Source organism: Delphinus delphis, chromosome 17, assembly GCF_949987515.2.
Source record: "Delphinus delphis chromosome 17, mDelDel1.2, whole genome shotgun sequence".
Lineage (NCBI taxonomy): Eukaryota > Metazoa > Chordata > Mammalia > Artiodactyla > Delphinidae > Delphinus > Delphinus delphis.
In genome coordinates this window covers 61,973,070-61,998,033 of record NC_082699.1, presented here as the reverse complement: position 1 = coordinate 61,998,033, position 24,964 = coordinate 61,973,070, and the positions used below count along the sequence as shown (strand labels likewise).

Genomic DNA, 24,964 nt, shown 5'->3' with positions numbered 1-24,964 from the left:
CAGAATACAGAAAGAGGGGCTGTGACCCATCCACCCCCTTTCAAGGGGGTCCTTCGGATATTCTAACCTTCCCAAGCCACGTCCTCTGCTTTCCCCGAATTTGCTGGTATTCGCATCCCCTTGTCCACGCTCTGAACTTCCCCGCTTGTCCTGCGATTGGAGTGCAAAAGGCCCTCTGCAGCTCCCACCGCCGCCCTGCGTCTGTCGGTCGCTTTCCGAACGCGCCTCAGGTCTGCCACGGGACAGGGCCCGAGCTAGGCGCCGTTTTGCTTCTGCGCTTCACTGAACGTGATTCTCCCGGGTCAGGCAGCCAGCGCGACTTTTTAGCAGACAGGGTCTAAATCCGAGGGTTCCATTCGCTGAGCTGCGAGCATGCGAGCGCCACCTGGTGTCTGCGACTGGGAGTTCGAGATAGGGCGGGAACTGGAAAACTATCCATCCATCCTAGATTAATACGGAAGGACCAGAATTCCTGAAATTCAGTACTTATAGCTGGAGAAAACTACACTTTAGTTAGATCTCCTTTCCTCTGCCCACCCCCAAACGAGTGCCTACTACCTTCATACTCTGTCCCCCCTTTTTCACTAATAAAATCTACTCTTGTGTTCTTCATTTTTAACAAGATATAGATGGCTAGTGTAAGCTTAGCTTTACGTGTAATTCCCTTGGGAGAGGTAGTGGCGTGTTAGCATAAAGTTTGAGGCAAAGGCTGAGAAAAAGTGCTTGTGATGGAATTATAGATAATTGGAAATGAGGAATTCCCTGATGATTTTAAATACGTGCAAAAATCCATACACAGCAAATAGCAGAATATTTATTCCATAGAAATCTTATACGATAATGTATATTGATTTTGTTATGATATAAAATGTTATTTTAAAAAGTTCTAAGTCATCCTTCTTTCATCTTTTAAACTTTTGACTTCTTGCATTTATTTCACTTTCAACATAGGTAGATAATTTTCAGTTAATGTTGAATCAGAATGGCTGGTTTTAATTAGTTTTTCACTTAGTTGCAGTTGTGTGTGAATTTCCAGGCCTTTCAAGGGAGTGTTTATTCAACATTTATCTTAAGGTCAGCCCTCGGAGTTTAGAAGAATACTGAGAACTGAAACAAGCCCAGAAGACCCCTCTAATGGTCTCCTCTCTCAATCAAAAAAATAAAAAAAACCAAAAAACCTCCGAAAGGATTTTTAAATAGAGGGGGTCTTTTCAAAGATATCCAAAAATTCCAGCTTCCCACAGTAATTTATTCCAGGACTCAACAACTCCTCCTAGGATTTCATCCTGAGTTTGTGTCATGAATGTGATTTTCTTTCTCTCGAAGGACTCCATACACACCCTGTTGCCACTCTCCTCCTTGTCCCCTAAAACCCTGCAGGAAGATTTTGAACTCAAACTTGAATTGAAGGGACTCTGCCCCTTGCTTGTCTCACTCTGGTGAAGTTATTTTGCCTCTCCGAGCCTAACTCCTTGTGTATAAGAAGGGAGTAATTAATTATATCTCAGGGGATAGTCATGCAGATTAAATGACAGATGTGTTTATGGACCTAATCCATACTAAATAATAAATAGCAACTATATCACCCAAATTAGGACTTTATCTCCCTTCTGCCCAAGGCATACGGCTCTCCTCTCTTCAGTAGCCCCTTACGGATAACTCTTGCAATCTGTCTCAACAGAGGTGCTTTGACATTTTGGATAGGTCGGCATAACTGTCCCAGACATTGTAGAACATTTATTATTCCTGATTCCATCACCAAATTCCAGTAGCACCCTCCCCATCTCCTAGCCATTGTGAAAACCAAAAATACCACCACACATTTCCTTATACTCTCAGCAGCAAACCATTAACTCTCTGCAGTTCTACTCCAAACCCTCTGTAATGGCCAGCTATGATTTTTCCTCAGCCTATCCATTCCCCCTTCTTTTGGTTACAGAAGGTTCATACTGATAATATGAGCAATAACCTATAAGCAATAACCACGGCCCAGGCTCCTGGCTCCACGTGCCCACCCCCTCTTCCATGCTGACCCCCGGGACTCCTAGTATTGGCCCTCATCTTGCAACAGCACAGCTGGTAATGAAAGGCTAACTCCCAACAAATCAGAGAAACTTCAGGATCCTGCCCCCTAGTCAAGGGCTGATGTACCTTCTCACTGATTGATGTCCCTGCCGTACTAGCTGTCAAATACTTTATTCTCAAACAGGTTATTCTCGCCTTAGAGTAACAAAGACCTGACTTATGTTAGGAAAGTGCCTCCATTCCATTGATGCAGCTGTGGCTGGGCTGTCAGCTCCGAGTGCTCTGTTCTCCTCTAGCCGAGTGTGGGCAGGAGCTCGCAACTAGGCCAACCACACACTCTCTCCCTCAAATGTGACTGTAACGCAGTGGGACACAAGAGGAGGAACAAAGTGCTAAATTTTTATCTCGATTCATCCTAGCAGTGAGGCCTGCAGTAACAATAAATAGCTCCTTAAATCTAGACATCCTGCAGAAACACACCAATACAGCTGTACCGGCTGTTAAAATATTGAAATACCTCCCTGCCAGTTGGTAAACAGCTGCCTCTCCACCACCCTGGATGTCCTCCCCAGCATCCCCTTCCTGGGATCACTACGCCTGCTTTCCCTCTGATACAGCAGCTCAAGAGGTAACCCCTGTGCTGTGGTCTAAATGTTTGTGTCTCCCTAAAAGTCACATGTTGAAATCCTGACTCTCAAAGGTGATAGTTTTAGGAGGCGGGGCCTTGGGAGTTGATTGCAACTCTTGAGGGTGGAACGCTTATCATGAATGGGATTAGCATTCTTGCCTAGAAAGATGCCTAGCCCTTTCTCACTACAATGGCAAGTCCGGGACCTGGAAGGGAGCCTGCCCTCCGCCATGCTGGCAACCTGAGCTTCGACTTGCAGCCTCCAGAACTGTGAGAAATATATTTCTGTCCTTTATAAGCTACCCAGACTGTGGAATTTTGTCACAGCATGGATTGAGACACCGTGTATGAGCTGAGTGCCGCTAGGTCTCTGTGTGGCTACTGGTATCCGTTCCGATTTGCCTGCGCCATCTTGTTGTTTTATCGTTTGAATATCAGCCCTGCCCAGAGCTCCACGGTATCTGGCTCCTGGCCTTCCTGAAGCTTTTGTCTCAGCTCTGTGAGCTACCCTATTTTTGCCAAATCTGATTTCTTTTTCTGCTAACTGAAGAACTCCAAGTCCATCTTCATTTTACCAAACCTGAAGCTGCGATAAAAGACATGAGAGAGTTTGTCAAACTTACCTGGGGGATTAATGGCAAAGTCAACACTAGAATTCAAATGTTTTAACTCCCAGGCCAGAGCTTTCCCCACTAGAGTGCACTGACCCCTTTCCAAACAATACTAGAGATACAGCTTATGCTTGTATAGGATTTTCACTTTACAAAGAGCATTCAAGTACATCATCCCATTTTAAATATATCAGCTCTGCAAGGTAAGACTCATTCCAGAGGTTGAAATCATATTGTCTTAAAATGTCCTTCCTGGTGCTGGAATCCCCTCTTTGTCTCACAATCACCTTTCATGTTCTTGAACCAGTGATTAAGACATTCCTCATCTTCTCGGCTCCACAGCGTAGATCAAAGTCAGGACTTTAAAAGCAGCCAAGGGCTTCCCTAGTGGCGCAGTGGTTGAGAGTCCGCCTGCCGATGCAGGAGACACGGGTTCCTGCCCCGGTTCGGGAAGATCCCACATGCTGCGGAGCGGCTAGGCCCGTGAGCCATGGCCGCTGAGCCTGCGCGTCCAGAGCCTGTGCTCCGCAACGGGAGAGGCCACAACAGTGAGAGGCCCGCGTACCAAAAAAAAAAACAAAAACAAAACAAAAAAAACAGCCAAGTTTCGCATGTGTGACTGCAACCTGTCAGTGTATGCATGTTGCATAACAGGTCCTGTTCATAACATAATAGGGCTGGAGCAGGCTTAAGAGATTTTATACATATATACATATATGGTAACCCCTTCACTTTACAAATGAAGAAACTGAGATCCCATGCATTAAATCCCCAGAAAGCATCAGTGGCAGATATTATGAGATTCAACAGCATCTGACAATAAGTCCAGACTCTTTCCAATAATAATAATACCACAGAAGAAGAAGAATCTTTACTGAGAGTCGTTTGGATACCAAACTTCTGTGAAAGCCCACATGGACACTTAATTTTTTTATACCATTTTACTAAAATAATTTATATATGTAATTTTAAAATTTAAATAATACTAAAAACTTGTTAAAAAAATATTACTTCTGCTCACCAGAAGTAATCACCTTTGACTCTTTTAGCAGTTTTTCTTTGACATTTTCAAATCTCCATATTTCTCGATATAATGTATGTACTGCTATGTGTTTAATAATCAATTTTAAACATCATTTCTATATTTCCTGTTACGGTAGAAGAGGGTGTAGCTCTTTCAGGCTGCCATCCGTTTTCTCCTCTTTTATCTTCCCCATATGATGTTTACCTCCATATTCAGTGTTTCCATTCCTATGCTTTGCAAATATTCACATAAAAGCATCATAATGTATTATGATCATTTTTCCTTCTACTTTTAGGTTTTCTCTAAAGTTAATAATTGTCTTGCTTTTTCCTTTGCTTTATTTGATTTTTGCTTATTGCTAATCTTTCCAACTACTTCCAATAACGTCTCCGTGCAATGTCCCAAAGTCACTGATATCAGGTAAAAATATTTTTAAACATCCCTCTTCTCCAGGCAGGTTTTCCTTTAGACCTGCTGCTCAGTTGTCATCCTGGCCTTTGTTTTCTACCAAACTTGGAATTCCTTCTGTCTTTCTCCAAGATTGGCTTCCCTATTTCCTGGATATCATAGCTTCCTCTTTCTCAGTATATTCCCTTGTTTGGGTTGATACTTTCTCCAGGAGTTTTCTCTGGTTAAAAGATGGTTCCACAGCAGCAGGCACGGTGCTGACAGCTCCAAACAGCTTGTCTCCTGAGTCTTGCCGCTTCCATCTGGGTGGCTGCCCTTTACAGCTGAATTATGAATTATCTACACCACAGTCATTATTCTGGGGGTTCTCTCCTCTACTGGATACCGTGTTCTCAATTTTGCACATCTTCCTAGATTGAATTATACTCCCTCTTTTTTGTTGTTTTAATTTTTTCTTTCAGTTTTACTGAGATATAATTGACATACAGCACTGTATAAGTTTAAGGCATACAGCATAATGATTTGACTTACATATGTCATGAAGTGATTACCACAATAAGTTTAGTGAACATCCATCATCTCATATAGATAATGAGATGATGATAAATATTCCCTCATTCTGAGGAAGGACATCCTCTAGTGGTATCCTAAGACAAGGGCATGGGGGGTGGGAAATCGATACATTTTTGAGACCTTGTATGTCTTTATGCTCAAATTTCATTACTAGTTTGGCTGTGCATAGAATTCTAGCTTAGAAATTATTTTCCTTCAAAAATTTAAAGGTATTGCTCCCTAATTTCTTACCTCTAGTATTGTTTTTGTGATGAAGAAGCCATTCTTGATTTTTGGTGAAGTCCATCGCAGGCGGAATTGCCTTTCCCTCCTTTGAGCTCTTACAGTAATTACTGTCTACTTCTGCAAAAAAAAAAAAAAAAAAGCACAGGTTACTTTGAGAAGGCTCTTTTATTGCTCTCAACTCTGGTTAATATTTTTTATTTTTCTTTAATTTTTTTTGCGGTACGCGGGCCTCTCACTGTTGTGGCCTCTCCCATTGCGGAGCACAGGCTCCGGATGCGCAGGCTCAGCGGCCATGGCTCACGGGCCCAGCCGCTCCGCGGCATGTGGGATCTTCCCGGACCGGGGCACGAACCCGTGTCCCCTGCATCGGCAGGCGGACTCTCAACCACTGCGCCACCAGGGAAGCCCCTGGTTAATATTTGATACATTTCTTTCCTACCTGCCCAGGGTAGAATGCAAGCTTCCTGGGAGGCAATATAATAGTGGTTAAGAGCATGGATTCTGACACAGAGTTCTGGCACGATTACTAACCTTGGACAAGTTAATGAACCTCTTTTTTCCTGTTTCCTAATTTGTAAAATGGGAATGGTAAGGGTACCTACCTCATGGGCATGTTGTGACTATTAAATGAATTAATTCATCTAATCTAATTAGCCCATTAAGCCCTTAGAAGAGTATCAGGCACCCAGTAGGTTCTCACCATTAGCTGATGTTAACTGTGCCAGATACTACTTTGTACCCTCCACTCTTTCTATTCCATCCTTTGTATAACAAAGTCCTAATATATATGTGTGCATTTAAAATTTACTCATATAAAATGATATAGATAAAATATACCAGAAATTAACTATATAAGTATTTAAACAAAAGTGAGTCCTAAATGTTCAGAAAATAATGAGGAAAAGATATGATTTTTTGGCTAATTTGTAATATATTTATTTTTTTCTTGTCTCAATCAAAAGTGCACATCAATGAGCAGTGTTGGTGCACGATTCTGGTAGAACTTTAATAGCTTTAACATTTGCACGTCTAGAAGTACTCGGGTTAACACAGCTCTCCAAAGTCTATAATCTTATGCTGTATTGCTCTTCTGAATTATTTTTTCTGAGTATCAGATTTGCCATTATTTGAAGGTGAAGGATCAACACCCTTACGAAGCCCATCAATGGGATTAATCAGCAGCCTAGAGCCTTGATTGTAGTAGGGATGTGACAAAGGCTTGTCAATTTAAATTTATTTCAACAAGAATCGGAAGGGGGTGGGACTTCCCTGGTGGCACAGTGGTTAAGACTCCATGCTCCCAAGGCAGGGGGTCTGAGTTCGATCCCTGGTCAGGGAACTAGATCCCACATGCATGCCGCAACTAAGGAGTCTACCTGCCGCAACTTAGACCCCAGGCAACCAAATTAAAAAAAAAAAAGGATCAGAAGTAGGGGGGGTCCCAACTGTCTGAGGAAGCCTTTCTGCTTTGGCTCTTCTTTGTAAAAATCGATTATAAGGCTTCTTCAGAGAAGCAGATGTGCCAATACCAACCCCCCGCATATGGCCTTGCTCATAATAGGGGCTGGATAAATGTTTGCTACATTGAATTGAATACAATTCATCCGTTATGCCTCCTCAATTCTTCCCATGTGGCTATCATCAGTTTTAAGTCATCCACCTAAATCCATATGTGTAGCACATGCTGGCTGTGTGATTAAGGTGACAGAATCCCCGGAGCCATCCGTTTAGTCAGCAGCCCATATTCATTCAGTCAGCAAATACTTATTCAAGCAGGAACTACTTGGAACTTACTCATGGAGAGAGACAGACAGAAAACATCATTGGCAAGTGATAGAAAGAAGAATAAGACGAGGAGGTGGAAGAGGACGAACTGCTGTTTTAGGTGGGGAGGTCAGGGATGAGTCCCCAGAGACGACATTGGAGCAGAGACTGAATGAGGGCAGAGAGCCAGTGGTGGAATTCACTGGAAGAAGGGCAGGGAGAACCACAAATGCAAAGTCTCTGAGGACGGAGGAACCGCAAGGAGGCCTGTGAGGCATAAGAGAAATGAGCAAGACAGGCACAGTGAGGGATGAGATCAGAGAGGTCTCTGGGTCCAGATATGGTGAAGCCTTCAGGCAAAGACTTTGGATTTTACTCTGCTTGAGAAGGGGAGCTCAAAACACAAGAGGGATCTAGTCAGATTTCACTTCCAGAAGAATCATTCAGACATCCAGTTCTGTCTTTCTCATTTGCTTCCCTCATCCGAAAATCTTGTTGTTGTTGTTGTTTTAATAGATCTTTACTGGAGTATAATTGCTTCACAATACTGTGTGAAAATCTTGTTTTTGAGGGGGAGAAGAAGAATGTTTATGGGATAGCCACTTTGCTCTCAAAGCTTCCTAAAATAAACTATCATGCATGATCTTCACCACACAACTCTGGTTATAGAAAGAACGCACAGTATCACCCATTTAGAGAAACAAATGGAAGCATGAAGAAATCAAATAAGAAAAAGGTTTCTTGTAGTTCATGGCAGATTCCCAGGAAGCATCACCTCTTCAGGATGGGGTTTGACTTGCTGCATAGTTAATTCGCTTGATCTCCTCAAACACCATGAAACACTTCCATTTAGAAACCCAGAGGAGGGTCCAGGAACATAAAGGTTAGATATATTCCTTGCTTCGAGGAGGTATCTGCACAGGGACCCTGTCTTAAACTGGGGAGACATCCTGACAAACGTTCAGCTTATTCCAAACCTCCTGTGCAGTGAACTTACCAAGTCTGAACTATCAGCACTTGTGATAATGAAGTAATTTATGACAACCTGTGATGATAGACTTGAACACGATTTCAAAACCTTTTCTTACAACACAGGACAAAAATGCATTTTCATCGAAGAGATTTCAAATCAATGATCAAAATAAACTATCCATCTGATCTTTGAAAGAAGTAGATTTACTCCTGGTATACAATGTATATTCATTTGTAACATGGTAAGAGCTTTCAGTAATTTTATTTAGTACTTAAACTCAACCACATAGAGAGGAAGTAAAAATTCTGTTGGTGAGGCTCTGAAATTCTGTTAACTCGAAATATTTTTCAGAAAGGAGTTCCCTTAAAAAAATTTTTTAATATAAATTTATTTATTTATTTTTGGCTGCGTTAGGTCTTTGTGGCTGGGCACGCGGGCTTTCTCTAGTTGCGCTGAGCGGGGGCTACTCTTTGTTGCTGTGTGTGGGCTTCTCATTGCGTTGGCTTCTCTTGTTGCGGAGCATGGGCTCTAGGCGCACGGGCTTCAGTAGTTGTAGCATGCAGGCTCAGTACTTGTGGCTCGTGGGCTCTAGAGCGCAGGCTCAGTACTTGTGGCGCACGGGCTTAGTTGCTCCACGGCATGTGGGATCTTCCCGGACCAGGGCTTGAACCCGCGTCCCCTGCACTGGCAGGTGGATTTTTAACCACTGCGCCACCAGGGAAGCCCCCCTTTAAATTTTATGAATATATTTTATACATTTGAACTTCACAATTAAAATGACTGTTGGTCATCCCCAGGTCTGCGGGGCTATCTGAAAGAAAACAGTTGACTTGGCTGACCTTCCACAGTTTCCCCTTTTTTCCTAATTTTATGATGCATGTAAGTGGACTTTTCCTGGAGTTTCAAGTGTATTCTTTTTGTTTTCCCAAACTTTGTCATGTATGACAGCCGCTGCTTTTATGTACAGTTGGTCTTGTTGGAATGGCACTTTCTTGCACGCTTGCCCAGAAAAGGGTCTGTTACAGTGTCCCTGGAGCTCATGGTCTACTGATTTCCATACTAAATTTCTCTCTATACACTTTTCTAGTCAATTCTAGAAAGACCCATTAACAAGACAGATTCTAAAAGAGTTGAAAGCTGTAAGATTCTTCATCTGGAGTTAGTTAAATGAGGTAGTAGGGGAAAAAAATGGTAAATCGTTCCAGCCAGGAAACATTCATACAAAATGATAGACTCATCCGCTGGAAAGCGTTTGGGGAATTAGCTCCTCTATTTTATGCTTCCAGGGAAGGCATTATCTAAGTCACTTCACCTCCTCAAACTCCACCAAACTTTTGGAAGATTCCACTGAAGGAGAACTACCCTTGTCAGCTCCCTTTCTACCAACAGCCTCATTTGGGGGAAAGTCTTTCATTCCTAGAGACCAAATAGCTCTACAGAAGATAGAAGCCTATACCCTAGTGATTTTGCCCATAGGACAAAAAGTGTGTGTGTGTGTGTGTGTGTGTGTGTGTGTGTGTGTGTGTGTAGAGAAAGAGAGAGGGAGAGAGAAAGAGAGAGGCTTTAAATCAAAGCTGATAAATTATTAAAGATATTCAAAGGGCTTTGAAAAACTTAACACCATTCCTACTTAGTTTTGAAATATTTCCATTCAGATTTATATAATTTTAAAAATAGTTTTAAAAAATACTTTTATCTAAATAATTCATGTTCATTATGAAAAATTACAAAAGGAAAAATAAAAGAAAAAAGAATCACCCAATATTCAACCTCCTAGAAACAGCCACTGTTAATAGCCACTAGGTTTAAAACTATTTCCTCTGTATATAGGGATCTCTGTGAATATTTTATGACGAGCTCATACCTTTTACAATTTGTAACTTTTTCTTCTTACTGACCATCACATCATCATCTTTCCATGTGTATAAATAGTTATCTATATCATAATTTTAGTTAATTTTAAATGTATTGAGTGTTTTAAAAATCACCTTAAACCTCCAAGGCCGGTAGAGGTGAGACAGCCTACATATTCTTAACAAATTTCCATTAAAAAACACCACAAAACTATACAACATATTTATATAAAAGCTCTTAAAATACATTGTTAAACCAGTAAGAAATTTTTTTTTAATCCTTAGAAAGCAAAAATTAATAAAAGGCAGGAACCCAGAGGTAAGTAAGCACACAAGCATGCTTTGTCCTCGAGCATCTGCCAACCCCTGGAGTCTGGTCTATTTTGGCAGCCTTTCAAGCTCAAGGGTAGAGCCCTCAAAGAGAGAACTCCTCTAGGAGACCCTCCCATAAAGCTGGGAACCTACATGTCTATATCATCAATGAAAAGGAGAACCAGAAATAAACCCACTCTCAGAAGCAGACAGTAAAGAGTTGCTTGGCTTTTTTTTTTTTTTTTTTAATCTTGGAACTGGGTGAATGAGTGGGGAGAGATATTGCCTGAGAAATTGTAGCTCTAAGACAGCCCTCATCCAGGTTTATGGCCTGAATTCACACTATCCGTGTGAATTACAAAGCCCCAAGGTTAACTGTGGAAAACAGTATGGAAGTTCCTCAGAAAACTAAAAACAGAATTACCATATGACCCAGCAATCCCACTCCTGGGCATATATCCAGACAAAACTATAATTCAAAAAGATACATGCACCCCTATGTTCATAGCAGCACTATTCACAATAGCCAAGACATGGAAACAACCTAAAGGTCCATCAACAGATGAATGGATAAAGAAGATGTGGTACATATATACAATGGAATACTACTCAGCCATAAAATAGAATGAAATAATGCCATTTGCAGCAACATGGATGCAACTAGAGATTATCATACTAAGTGAAGTAAATCAGAAAGACAAACGCCATATGATATCACTTATATGTGGAATCTAAAATATGACACAAATGAACCTGTCTGTGAAACAGAAACAGAATCATGAACATAGAGAACAGACTGGTAGTTGCCAAGGGGAAGGAGGGTGGGGGAGGGATGGAGTGGGAGGTTGGGATTAGCAGATGTAAGCTTTTAGATATAGAATGGATAAACAACAAGATCCTACTGTATAGCACAGAACTATATCCAATATCCTATGATAAAACATAATGGAAAAGAATATTAAAAAATGTATATATTCAGTCATATATATTGTTACATATAACTGAATCACTTTGCTGTACAGCAGAGATTAACACAACATTGTAAATCAGCTACACTTCAATAAAAAAATATTAAAACTGAAAAAAAAGCCTCAAGGCTAAGAATTGTTTGAATTTGTCACATGTTGATATTGTCCTTAAACATCTAGCAGAAGCAAATGGGGTCCTTTCTGGAGGAACTCACTCTAAATGGAGGCCTCAAATAATTTCACAGATAGATTTCCAAGGAGTATGAATACATGGTCGAAAAAAATCACAAAACACATAGGGAATAATAGACCATGAGCAACAGCCAGCAGAAATAAAACAAAGATGATAGAACTAGATCTGCAAAGACTTGAGGTAGTGAAACTAATAAGCTAAGTTATTTTTAAATGCTTAAAAAGCAAAAGATGTAATTAAGAATAAGTACTAAAGCACATACAATTTTAAAGATAGCAAGGTATAAAATTAACATACAAAATTAATATCCTTCATATACACAAAGTAATGGGAGAGTGAATCCCATTTACAATAGCAAAAAAAACAAGATAAAATACTTAGAAATAAACTTAACATGAAATTTGGAAAATCTACATGAGGAAATGCTAAAACACTCCTGGAAGATGTATGAGCTTAAATGGACAGGCATCCCTTGTTCTTGAATAAAATGACTCAACATCATAAAGCTGTCAGTTTTTCATAAGTTAATTTAATAAATGTTTCATAAAGCCTCTGTAAAAATACCAAAAAGCTTTTATCTTAAAATGAGATAAGTTAATATTAAAAATCACATGAAAAATACACATGCAAGAATACCCAGGGAAACACCAAAAAAGAAGCACCATTGAGGGACAGGGAGAGGCAGAAATCTCTATCAGACCATCAAATATATCAGAAAGCCATTTTAAGTGCAAGGATGTGGGAATAATTCATGAATAGACACATGAATCAGAGAAATAGACTAGAAAGTACAAATATATATGGAAATGCAATGAGTGATAAAGTTGACATCTCCGATCACTGGACCAAAATTGGACCAAAATAACTGGAAAACCATTTAGAAAGAGATCAAATTGTATCCCCAACTCACACTGTACAAAAGGAAAAAACAACAATAACAACAACAAATAGATAAGAACTCTAAATATAAAAATGAAGCCATGAAACTACTAGAAGAAAACAGGTGGGTTCCTTTGAAACCTGTAAAGAAAGACTTTCTAAATACATCTAAAAATTTACAACAAAAGAAAAGATTCATGAATTCAACTAGATAAAAATAAAAATATTTTTAAAGAAGCTTTGCATGGCACAAAACTCTATAAGCAAAGTCAAAAGGCAAATTACAAAGTGGAAGAAAATACTTAACGGCATATATTGCCGATAAGAACTGATATCACTAACGTGTAAAGCACTCTTAACACCAAGGTGAAATTGATCAAACCCCATTAGCTAAATGGGCAAAAAACATGAAGCAGAAAGTAGCCCCCTAAAAAGATATAAATGTTCCTTATACTTATGAAAAGCTCTTCAGCATCACTCATAATTAAATTCAAATTAAAAGGAGAAATACCATTTCTTATCTAAGCGGCAAAAATTAATAATTATGATATATTCTGTTGGCAAAGCTATAGGGTAACTAGTATTCTTATACATTGCTGACCAATGTATAAGAATACTAGTGTGTGCAAAATGGTACACTCTATCCAGACATCGTGTCACAAAGACTGTTTCATTCTTACAACTATGTTTATCTCCTAATGGTTCTGCTTCTCTGCACCCTAATACAGAAGGCTCCACTAAGGAAGTAACATTTGAACTAAACCTTAGAGTCTAATGAGTTGGATTTCTCATGTGAAATTTGATAAGTTTGAAAATGTAAACCAATTGCCTCTCCTATCTTGTAACTTTTTTTTTCCTGCAATGTTGCCTTACAGAGATACCTCTAAGAAGATAAGCTCCCCTGTAACCCTACTGCCATTGGTCACGTTTTATCCATAAAAAAGCTAACTGCCCTGTGCTTTCTGGTTATACTTGTACGTCTCAACAGTTGTACCAATTAATGTCAGTTCACAATATTTATATCTAAGATGTATCACAGTTGTTTCTTGAGCTCATTTTAATTGTATAACATACAGATTAAAAATTTTGCATTTTGGGGGACGAGAGGAGGACTCTAGACCAGCTATCTATCTTAGGTTCTCCAGTTGGGGCTCTAACAAAAACCAGATTAACGAGACAAAAACAAACAGAAGTTTACTAACATGTGCATTGTGCATACACATGGGAATACCCAGTGATGAGTAACTCAAAGGGATGGTTAGAACTTGGTCTTATAGAGCATCTTACCAAAAGAACAATACATTTTTAGAGAGGTGATAAAACAAAGAAAAAAAGACTTTGAGCTTCTAGGGGTGGCAAACTGTGGGAAGAGAAATATATGAGGCCACTAACTTACGGTAGGTAAATGGTAAGTTTAGCAAGGCTTGTTAGGCAGATTCCTATGGTGCCACCTCGTAAGCTCACAAGGGACTAGAGTTGTCTCTGGTGATTAACTTCTGCCCTTTATGGAAAAGAGGAGCAGGGAGGGACACCTTTATAAATTTATATTGTGCTCTTAAGCAAATAAGGGAAAGGCAGAGAGTTTTTCTTGTACCTGCTTCTTCTCATTTGCCTTCAGTTCAAAAGAATCTTTTATACTAAAGTGGCATATTTGGGAAGGCATATTCTGCTACCCTTCGGGGAAATGACCAGACATTGTCTTTCACCAAATAATTCCTCAGCAAAAGGGGATATTATAGACTACAACAGAACAACAACAGCAGTGCTGTGAATCTCAACAGGTTGCATATAAAAGTTAGAGGGGAGAGGACGGCTAGGAACGTATATGAAAACTAGTTCTGAGACAGAGGACCTTCAAAATGTGTGTACTCTTTGACTCAGGAAATACAGTAATTACACTTGTAGAAATTATCCTAAGGAATTATCATGGCTGTATGTGATGTTTAAATGACAATCATAACAGCAAAACAAACGACTTGTATTTTATATGCATGAAAAAAAAGTCTGGAAGAATATATACCAAGGTGTAAACCACAGCTTTCCATGAGTGGTGAGATAATGTAAATTTTCTTCTTTTGCTTCTCTCTGTTGTTAATGTTCTCTATAATTATTATGCCTTTCTTTTATAATTTTTACAGAGGTTATTTTTTTTTTAATTTGTGGGTGGGTCTTTTCTAGTGTGAAAGCATTTAAAAATGTTCTCTGCTCCAAGAGTAGAAGTTAAAATTCCAGGGAAGAGGAATCTAGTTGTAAACACAAGGGTTGTGGAAACACTAAGAAGTTGAGTCTCCTTCCCATCCTCAGACTATCTGGTTTGATATTAAGCTAGGTCTTTTCCAGCCCCCACTTCTGTCATGAAATGATTCCTACTGTGTCATGTAGATGGCTGTTAAAGGCCGAGTGAATCTATGCTTGGGCAGCGAGCCTGGAAAAATAGAGGGTACTGCCAAAAGGGAGTTCAGATTCCTCCCCAGTTTAATTGTTTTCCATTTCACCATGACTAGATGACCTCCTGGTCTTCTCCTGCCCAAGAATGTCCCTAAAAACTTGGATGCTTTGCTTGGTCTCAGGAATGAATCATCTGGGAAGAAATGATTCTGAGAATAAACATTTTCTGTACCAAAGATATGTCAGAATCTGAGTCAAGTACTAGCCCAAGTCCCTCAACAACCTTAAGATTCTCCCAGGTGTGGAGAGAGTGAGAAAGATGCCATGATGGATGATATGTAAGAACCAGGTGCAAAGGTCTGTGGGGTCCAGCCCATCATGGGTAGAAGTAAGTTTGGAACACAGCCTCTTAGAAGTGCATTTCAGTGATGTTTTGTGAGCATTAAGAGACATGGTCTTACTCATGAAAAGAAAATTCAGGAGACTCTAAATGTTTTCTACAATACTCTCCATTGAAGAGCAGCAGGAAAGCAAGCAGATTGGACTTAAATTCTTACTAAAATTATAGTTGGGTAAATAATTTGAACCTACATGTCTTTGACTCCAGAAACATTTTGTTCTGTTTTTTAAACTATGTGATACTGTCACCAAATATATCAGTGTTTTAAAAACCTTTTTCACCGCAATGGAAAAAAATTACATCACACACACATACACTCTAACACACATTTACAAAGAAAAGCTTCACAAAACAATACACACTTTTACTATGTGTAAATAGATCATTTCTATTCTATCCTATTCTTTTTTATAAGATTTTTCTTTTCTTTTCTTTTCTTTTCTTTTGGCACTGGTTTCAACCCACTCAATATATTTCACAACCCAATGATGGATCAAAACCTACCTACATCACTTACACAAGCTGCTTCAAGCAATTTTTTTCCCAAAATTAGCTCTTAAATTTTCATGGGTTTATTTTCTACACCATTACCACAAAAAGAGAGTTTGTTTTATGTTTAAACACATTTTTAATAAGCTCCTCATTCAGACAAAACCTTCTCAACCTTTTCAATTAAGTATTCTGTGTTTAATTGCTTGGGTAGAATCCTTTTTGCACGAATAATACAGGCATTGCATTTCCAAGTCATTAATATTGTGGTGCTATGGGAAGCAAGTTCTCCTGGTAATTCTATATAAAGTTGGTTAGAATAACAGCATGCTCCTAAAACAAAGCATCCTACTTACTGTGTGATCTTTAAAGAAGTTACCTAACTTCTCTGCGTGATGGTTACCTCATCTGCAAGATAATGCCATTTTATTGGACTATTGGGAAGTTTGTATTCAATAATCCAGTGAAAGGGCTTGACTCAGGGCCAGACACAACATAGGTTCATTTTGAGACATGAGCTAGTATTATTTTAAATAAATCCCTTGTGTTAGACAAGGTTCTCTAGGAAAGAGAGCCTGAAGCAAGCATTAAGATCCTAATACTGTTTTGGAGTGAAAACCCTCCTTCCTGCTCTACATTTGCCATTCTCTCTCACACACACCTGTATGTTCTTCCCACTATCCTATTTAACCTGGCCATACACAACTGGACAATTTCTGGCTACAATAATGACGTCTAAGCCATCCCAAGCTCATCACATCCTGGCACACATCAAAGAAATTGATAAAGGTAAGTGGTGGTGTAGCTAGCTGCACACCATCAGTGCCACCATTAATCCAGCCTTGAAGTGACAGTAAAGATGTCTCTTGAATTTCTAAGCTCATGAGAGAGACAAGTTTTACAAAAATTCCAGGAGGTGAGTGGAGTCAGCCTGACCTGACACAGCTACTCCTTGAGAGAAGCAATTAGACCTGGGGACAAGGCCACATGTCCTTGGTGACAGTGCATTACTATATTGGAACAAAGTAGGTCTTGAAGAGAAGACCTAGTGAAATGGTGGAAATCTAGGGTCCAATCTATAAGAAGCTGTTAAACATCATGAAACTTCAGGTGTTATTGTATTTGTGTGTCTGAAAGAGAAGCTTCCAGTCAGAACTGTCACAGATTGGAGTGGATGAAGGAGAAATAACTGCTAAATATAATTCGGGATCCTGGATAGGATCCTGGAACACAAAAAGGACAACAGTTGAAAAACTGATGATATTGGAATGAGGTCTACATTTTAGTTAATAGCATAGTAATGATTTTAATTTCCTGGTTTTGATAATCATACTACAGTTAGGTAAGGTGTTAACATAAAAATAAGGTTATTTTGAGTCAGCTCTACCATTGAGAACCAACTAGAAAAGCTGGAATTAATTACTGAGGTGTAATTTGTATGCAGCAAAATGCACAAACTTAAGTATAGAGCTCAATGTATTTTTTTCTTTGATTTTAAAAAAATAAAAGTATAGTTGATTTACAATGTGGTGTTAGTTTCAGGTATACAGCAAAATGATTCAGTCATATATATTCTTTTTCAGATTCTTTTCCATTATAGGTTATTATAAGATACTGAATATAGTTCCCTGTGGTATATAGTAGGTCCTTGTTGTTTATCTTTTTATATATAGTAGTGTATATTTGTTAATCCCAAACTCCTAATTTATCCCTCCCCTCTCCTTTCCCCTTTGGTAACCATAGATTTGTTTTCTATGTTTGTGAGTCTTTTTCTGTTTTGTAAATACATTCATTTTTATCATTTTTTTTTAGATTCCACATATAAGTTGTATCATATGGTATTTGTCTTTCTCTGACTTACTTCACTTAGCATGAAAATCTCTAGGTCCATCCATGTTGCTGCAAATGGCAATATTTCATTCTTTTTTACGGCCGAGTAATATTCCTTCGTGTGTGTGTGTGTGTGTGTGTGTGTGTGTGTGTGTGTGTGTGTGTGTATCTCACATCTTCTTTATCCATTCATCTGTTGATGGACATTTAGGTTGCTTCCAAGTCTTGGCAATTGTAAATAATGCTGCTATGTACATTGGTGTACATGTATCTTTTTGAATTAGAGTTTTCATTTTTTCTGGCTATATGCCCAAGAGTGGGATTGCTGGATCATATGGTAACTCTATTTTTAGTTTTTTAAGGAACCTCCATACTATTCTCCATAGTGGCTGCACCAATTTATATTCCCACCAACAGTGTAGAAGTTTTTCCTTTTCACCACAACCTCTCCAGGATTTGTTATTTGTAGACTTTTTGATGTTGGCCATTCTGACTGATGTGAGATGATACCTCATTGTAGTTTTGATTTCCATTTCTCTAATAATTAGCAATGCTGAGCATTTTTTCACATGCCTGTTGGCTACATGTATGCCTTCTTTGGAGAAATGTCTATTTAGGTCTTCTGCCCATTTTTTGATTAGGTTGCTTTTTTTTTTTTGGTATTGAGCTGCATGAGCTGTTTGGATATTTTGGAAATTAAGCCCTTGTTTGTCACATCATTTGCAAATATTTTCTCCTAGTCCATAGGTTGTCTTTTCATTTTGTTTATGGTTTCCTTTGCTGTGCAAAAACTTCTAAGTTTGATTAGGTCCCATTTGTTTATTTTTGCTTTTATTTCTTTTGCCTTGGGAGACTGATCTAAGAAAGAATTACTTCGATTTATGTCAGCAAATGTTTTGCCTATGTTCTCTTCTAGGAGTTTTATGGTGTCATGTCTTATACTTAAGTCTTTAAGCCGTTTTGAGTTTATTTTTGTGTATGATGTCTCAATGTATTCTTACATATGTAATATATAAAATGTGACATCACCCTACACATCTAACCCAGATCAAGATATAGACTGCTTCCCTCACCCTTACCTCATGAACCTATGGTATTAGAAGTCAAGACAGTGGTTACCTTTGGAAAGAAAGGACAGAGTAGTGATTAGGAGGGGCACCTAGGGAGGCTTCTGGGGCTCTGGTAATGTTCCATTTCCTGACTCCGATTTTGGTTATAGGTGTTGGGTTCATTTTTTGATAATTTACTGAGCTGTACACTTATGGTTTGTGCACTTTGTGTATGTATATTCTAATTCTATTAGAACATTTATTTTAAAAATATAATTTGTACTGAATCTGACTGAGGGAACTGCACAGTGGAAGTCATTTTAAAGTCCTTAAGTGATCCTAGGCACTGGAATTTGTTTGGACAATGTTTTCCACAATTTCCCAAAAACAAATTTTCCACAATTTCCCAAGTGACAGATGAGTTACAACACAATTCTTCATCTGAGTATCTTCAGCATTCCAAATAAGAAAGGATGACCGATTTAATGGAATGGGATTGGCATTTATAAGGGAACTTCTTTTTTTTTTTAAACTTTAGAATTTTTAAATTTATTTTTATTCATTTATCTTTGGCTACGTCGGGTCCTCGCGGCTGCCTGCGGGCTTTCTCTAGTTGGGGCGAGCGGGCTCTACTCTTCATTGCGGTGCGCGGGCTTCTCATTGCGGTGGCTTCTCTTTTTGCAGAGCACGGGCTGTAAGTGCACTGGCTTCAGTAGTTGTGGCACACAGGCTCAGTAGTCGTGGCTGACGGTCTCTAGAGTACAGGCTCAGTAGTTGTGGTGCACAGGCTTAGTTGCTCCACAGCATGTGGGATCTTCCCGGACCAGGGCTCGAACCCGTGTTCCCTGCATTGGCAGGCAGATTCTTAATCACTGAGCCACCAGAGAAGTCCCAAGGGAACTTCTTTTAATTTATTTTTTAAACCAAGTATCAGGAATATTTGATTCAGTGGGAGTTGAGCATAACAGATCAATTTTTAAATGAAGAATTTTAATCAATTTAAAATGAAGAATGTATTTAAATTTTGTAAAACTAGATGAACCCCGAGAAAACACAAGGGGGCAGCATTCCATAACATTATAAATGAAGAATGCTGAAGGTTTTTTGTTTTGTTTTGTTTTTTAGTAACAATATAAATATTGAGAATGGTCCTTAAAGAGAACGTCTTATCAAAGGAAGAAACGAAAGGTCAAAGAGATTATTACGGGAGTCGCTTTAAGTTCCCTTATATCACAGAGGTCAAGAGTGGCAAAACAAGGACCACGGCTTATGTTTCCCAACTGCAGATTGAGTGGTTTTTCCACTCTGTATGGTCTCAAATGGTCTCCTGGATGAAAGAGCACTTGCTGTGTGCTGGAAATGGTTAACTTCTCACCAAAAGACCCTCGGATAAGATCTCCATTTACTGTGGACACGGATTAGGGTGTAGGTGCCTGACACCTGTTACTGAAGATGAGTAGTTTAATCTGAGTGAAACATGAATCAATTTGCAGAGCAGAAATATGCTTCCAATTTAATATGTGCTGATCTTCAATATAAAGGAGGCCTTGAGGGAATGGTTAGATGGTGATAGTTTTAAAAATGTGGTTTGGAAATGTTAGCGCTGTGCATTGTAATTTCGCCCTTGAATTATGTTTTATTGCACTCTCTCACCTCTGAGAAGGAGCCATTATTAAGCCTCAGGGTGATAGAGTGTATTTGCCCTCTTTAGAAAGACAATAAAATCAGGCTTTATGGGGAGAGATAATGAGGGTTTGCAGTAGCTTTTAGCTGTGGAGTCTTTTTACTACATCAAGGTTAAGCCTAGTGGACTAATTCAAAGGGTTCTTCCTAGTATAGAAAAGCCACCCTTTCTGCCCATGACAGCTGGGACACAAGACTTCCTGCTCCTTGGGAATTCCCTGGTTGTCCTGTGGTTAGGACTCTGCGCTTTCACTGCCAATGGCCCCGGGCTCTCGGGAAACTAAGATCCCAAAAGCCACATGGGTGTGGGAGGGCCAAAAAAAAAAAAAAAAAAAAGACTTCTTGCTCCATGTTTCAAGGTGGCTGCAATGTCAGGGAAATAAGAAAAGCTCACCTCTTCTAACTGATGGGATTATGGGAAGAAGAAAGTGAGAATGGACCAAATGAGGAAACTAAAGTCCAAAGAGGTTATTCAGTGAGTCACTTTAAGTTCCCTTAAATCACAGAGGTCAGAGAAGAAGGATGGAGAATGCAGTGCTCAGAGTGTGTCCTGACTTCCCCTCTCCAGGAGAAAGCCTAAAACCTGGAGAAGAAAGCCAACAGGAAGAGAGATTTCTACCTTCCTTCTCAGTTAAGACTCTGAAAAGTGACAGCCACTTCTGGCAACCTGGTGGTCGGTGCAGTTAGTAGAGGGAGGCCTTGACTTTGAGGTTCTCCAGGCAGCTCTCAGTCCCAGGGCCCAGGAGTCCCTGAAGCTCCAAGAGACCTTGGAAGGCAGCAGAACCTGCAAACCTACCCAACGCCCTGTGGCAGAGGATGAGGCTGCCACGGGGCAGAGCCTGACAGTGGATGGGCAATGGATAGGCAGGCCCAGAGGGCTTAGGTGGGAGATGTGGCAGAAACTCAGGTGATCTGTTGGGCCAGACAGAGCCAAAGTGAGACTAAGACAGCCAAGGAGGAACCCAGACCCTATCCAGGCCGAGAGAAAGCAGTTTACAAACTGCAACAGCTACAGCCTGTTAACGGCTGAAGATATTGAAATGTTATCCCACCTGGGTCAAACTCTTTTATTCCATCACAAGCAAGACAGCTTCACTCCCTCCGTTCCCTAAGGCTGCGTATCGGCCTAGCTCTTCTTTGCTATGATTCATTAACAATCCCTTTATGTCCTTATTTCTCTAGGGACCTGATACCAAGTCCCCGTGGTACTGAAGCAGAAAACATCTTGACCGGCGTTGAACTAAAAAAAAAATCTTTCTTTGTTAATTCCCAGCAGGTGCACCCCGAACATTTTCCCAAGCATTCCCAAGCTTCTGCACCCCAGAACATTTTCACTCCTCAAGGGGCCATGCCTTCTGTATCTGGCGTGCTACCTGGGAAGTCAAAAGGAAGCCAAGGGGTCTCCCCAGTTTTGGAAGTCTTAGCCCTGGGGAACAGCCATCCAGTCCTAGCTCACTCACCTGGGATGCATCAGGCTTTCACGCTAATAGGATTTTCATCTACCTGTCCACGCACAACCCGGACATTCTCTCACACGCTCCAATTGGCAGTAAGTATGCAGTTAGGCCCTTACTCCAAGACCCTCGCCATTGCTCTGAGGAACATCAACAGAGATAACGATGCTCCAGGAAGAAATAGGGGTCAAGGGGTTGCAAGGAACACGCCTCATGAAACTCTCTTTCTGCCAGGCAGTGGGAGTAAAGATGGCTGCAGGTCTAAGGCTCTGCAGTATCTCCCTCCACTGGCCTACGAAAGAATTCAAGAGAATTCATGGAGTCCATGGAAGGACAAGAGGTTTACTGTTAGTTAATTAGTCAGAATTATGGATGGTAACTTGGCCACACCCCCAGGTTCAAATTCCATCTCTGCCACTTACTGTGTGACTTTGGAAAAGTCGCATAACCTCTCTGTCCTCGGCGGCATTCTTATTTGTAAAATGAAATTAATAACAATACCTACGTTGGAGGGTTGTTGCAAGCATTAAATGAGACAATGAGGTATTCCATGCAAAGTATATAGCGTGTGACTCACAGAAGGATAAATGTTACTTATTATTATTGGCTTAATGGCTTTCGTTTGCTTAAAGAGATAAAGTTTAAATAACTCTGGAAATCAACACATTTCCATAACCAGATAGTACTGATGGATGCAAAATCATCTTTATGTTTACTGGTATAGATTCTAAACTCTAACACAGTAAATAACCACACCTGGATGTAATTAATACGATCCATTCTACCCTTGTCTCCAGAAAGAATTATCACCATGTTCTTGGGTAAATCATCTGAGTAAGGCTCTCCTTATGAGCAAGGCTGAAGTGGCAAAGTGAAAAGAACACTGAATGGCAAATTTGCAACCTTTAGAATAGGCAGAGGCACCGCTCCACCAGCTTCTGACCCTTTCAATCAGGATTTATTAACGTGTGGGTCGAGGGGAGCATGGGGCCTGCAGAGGTGTTTTGTTGGGGCAGTGATTTTGTTCTATGTTGTTTTAAAACAACTAAAGATGTGAGCTGAATGCTTTAGGAGGAGCATGCCTTCTACACTAGTGGTAGCCTCACCGTTCACTCTTGTCTTAGGCTGTGCCTCTCCACACGTGTCCATCAACCACCTGTCAGTCGGGCATTTGAGATATCTCTTGAATAAAAAAAAAAAGGTCTATGGGCTTCCCTGGTGGCGCAGTGGTTGAGAGTCCGCCTACCGATGCAGGGGACACGGGTTCGTGCCCCGGTCCGGGAAGATCCCACATGCCGCGGAGCGGCTGGGCCCGTGCGCCATGGCCGCTGAGCCCGCGCGTCCGGAGCCTGTGCTCCGCAACGGGAGAGGCCACAGCGGTGAGAGGCCCGCGTACAGCAAAAAAAAAGTCTATGGACCAGGACCTACCTTAATTTCTGTTATGGGGCTTCTCATTGCAGAAAGACCCTGCGGCATCTTCTCTTGCAAACACAGAATCCACACCCAACCGAAATCCGCCAAGTCCGAGACCCGCCCTTCCCTCTCGCTCTCTTCACAGTTCACGTCCAACTCTCCACCCAGTTTGTGGGCTGGATTCTGCAGAAGGGAGGGGCCTCTGTTAATCTTGTCAATGCGTCTCACCTTTTTAATAGGAGACAAATTACTTACCTCTTTTCACGTGTTTTAAATGATGTGACTCTTGGCTTGGTCTTGTCCTAAATAAACAGCAAAACGTCAGGCAGATCCAAGCATTCAGATATCTTCTGACTCACTGGGAAGCTGTGAGCACAAAGACAACCCCAGGCTATAGGCTGGGTGGGAGAAGCTTCCAGATTTGAGGACTCCTTTTCTTTTTTTTTTTTTTTTGTGTTACGTGGGCTTCTCACTGTTGTGAGAGCCATATATGGAGTTTGAGCCATATAATTATAGAATGTTAATTGTAGACTGTAAATAATTCTCATTCTAGGGTGTGGGTTCAGTCTGTTTCCTACAAACTCAGTTGTTGTTTCATAATGTCCGAGGTACTGGGGGTTTCCTAACCATAACATCCATGATCCAAGGGGTGGCTTTTCTTTGTTTGCTAAATACTGCAGCACTCTGGATACCTGCTCAGTTCAGTCACTGCGGGTCTGCCCCTCTTCAGCCAGATCAATAATCTGCTCCTGCTGTATCAGTGGATGTGATGAGAGTGATTAGAGTTTGCTTCCTGTGATGAGAGCCTGACTAATTGTGTTAAAATAAAGCAACGTTCTGACTGGTTTTGTTTTCTCTTTAAGCAGAAACATGGACACTATGACATTTCCTGTGTAAAACCAGTAAAATAACCTCTGATTGGCTAAAACTAGGATTTACTCTTAACTGTTTCACTTCCAACTGTATATAAGCCAGTCCTTTTTTTTTTTTTCCTTCTATTTTTCTTTTTTTTAGCTGCATCAGGTCTTAGTTGCAGCACATGGGTTCTTCTTTGAGGCATGTGGGATCTTTCGTTGCAGCACGGGCTCTTCGTTGTGGTGCGCAGGCTTCTCTCTAGTTGTGGCGCGCGGGCTCCAGGGCGTGTGGGCTCTGCAGTTTGTGGCATGCAGGCTCTCAAGGACCTACTGTATAGCACAGGGAACTCTGCTCAATATTCTGTAATAACCTAAATGGGAAAAGAATTTGAAAAAGAATAGAAAAATGAAAAAGGAAAAGAATAGATATATGTGTATGTATAACTGAATCACTTTGCTGTACACCTGAAACTAATACAAAATTGTTAATCAACTATAGTCCAATATAAAATAAAAATTAAAAAATAAAATAAAAGGAAAAAAATAAAAAACTGGTGACCTTTGAGATGGAGGCTGCTCCATCAGCCTGAGTCCTGGAAGGACAAGGTGGAGCTGTGTCCCCAACCACCTTGTGAGCCAGACAAAACGCTGGCTGCTTTGAGATTTGGAGATTGTGTATTACGGCAGCAAAACCCGGTGGGTCTGGCAGCTTCCGTATGCTCTGTAAAACGTATGTTTCAATTGTGTGTGTGTGTGTGTGTGTGTGTGTGTGTGTGTGTGTGTGTGTATGCTGAGTCATGATGCAAAATGAATCTCTTACTGTACATTATAATCAAGAAGTTTGCTAGCTAATGATACCGATTGCAGTTTTACCTTATATCATCTCTCGGTAAAAAGATTAGCACTGGGGCTTCCCTGGTGGCGCAGTGGTTGAGAGTCCGCCTGCCAATGTGGGGAACACGGGTTCG

At 40.4% G+C, this 24,964-nt stretch overlaps 1 protein-coding gene across 7 annotated transcripts in view; it reads right to left on the bottom strand.

The window, feature by feature from the left end:
• The window catches only part of COL14A1 (collagen type XIV alpha 1 chain), a 267,475-nt gene extending 243,122 nt beyond the window's left edge, over positions 1-24,353 (bottom strand). For 5 of the 7 annotated variants that reach the window (XM_059995120.1, XM_059995114.1, XM_059995119.1 and 2 more), the window contains exons 1-2: positions 23,158-24,353; positions 5,501-5,611 (exon numbers count right to left, since the gene is read on the bottom strand). The gene's annotated coding sequence lies outside the window, so the exon portion shown is untranslated. The remainder of the gene's footprint in view (positions 1-5,500; positions 5,612-23,157) is intronic. The other 2 variants (XM_059995115.1, XM_059995116.1) reach the window with 2 other exon arrangements.
• Between the last annotated feature and the right edge of the window lie 611 nt (positions 24,354-24,964).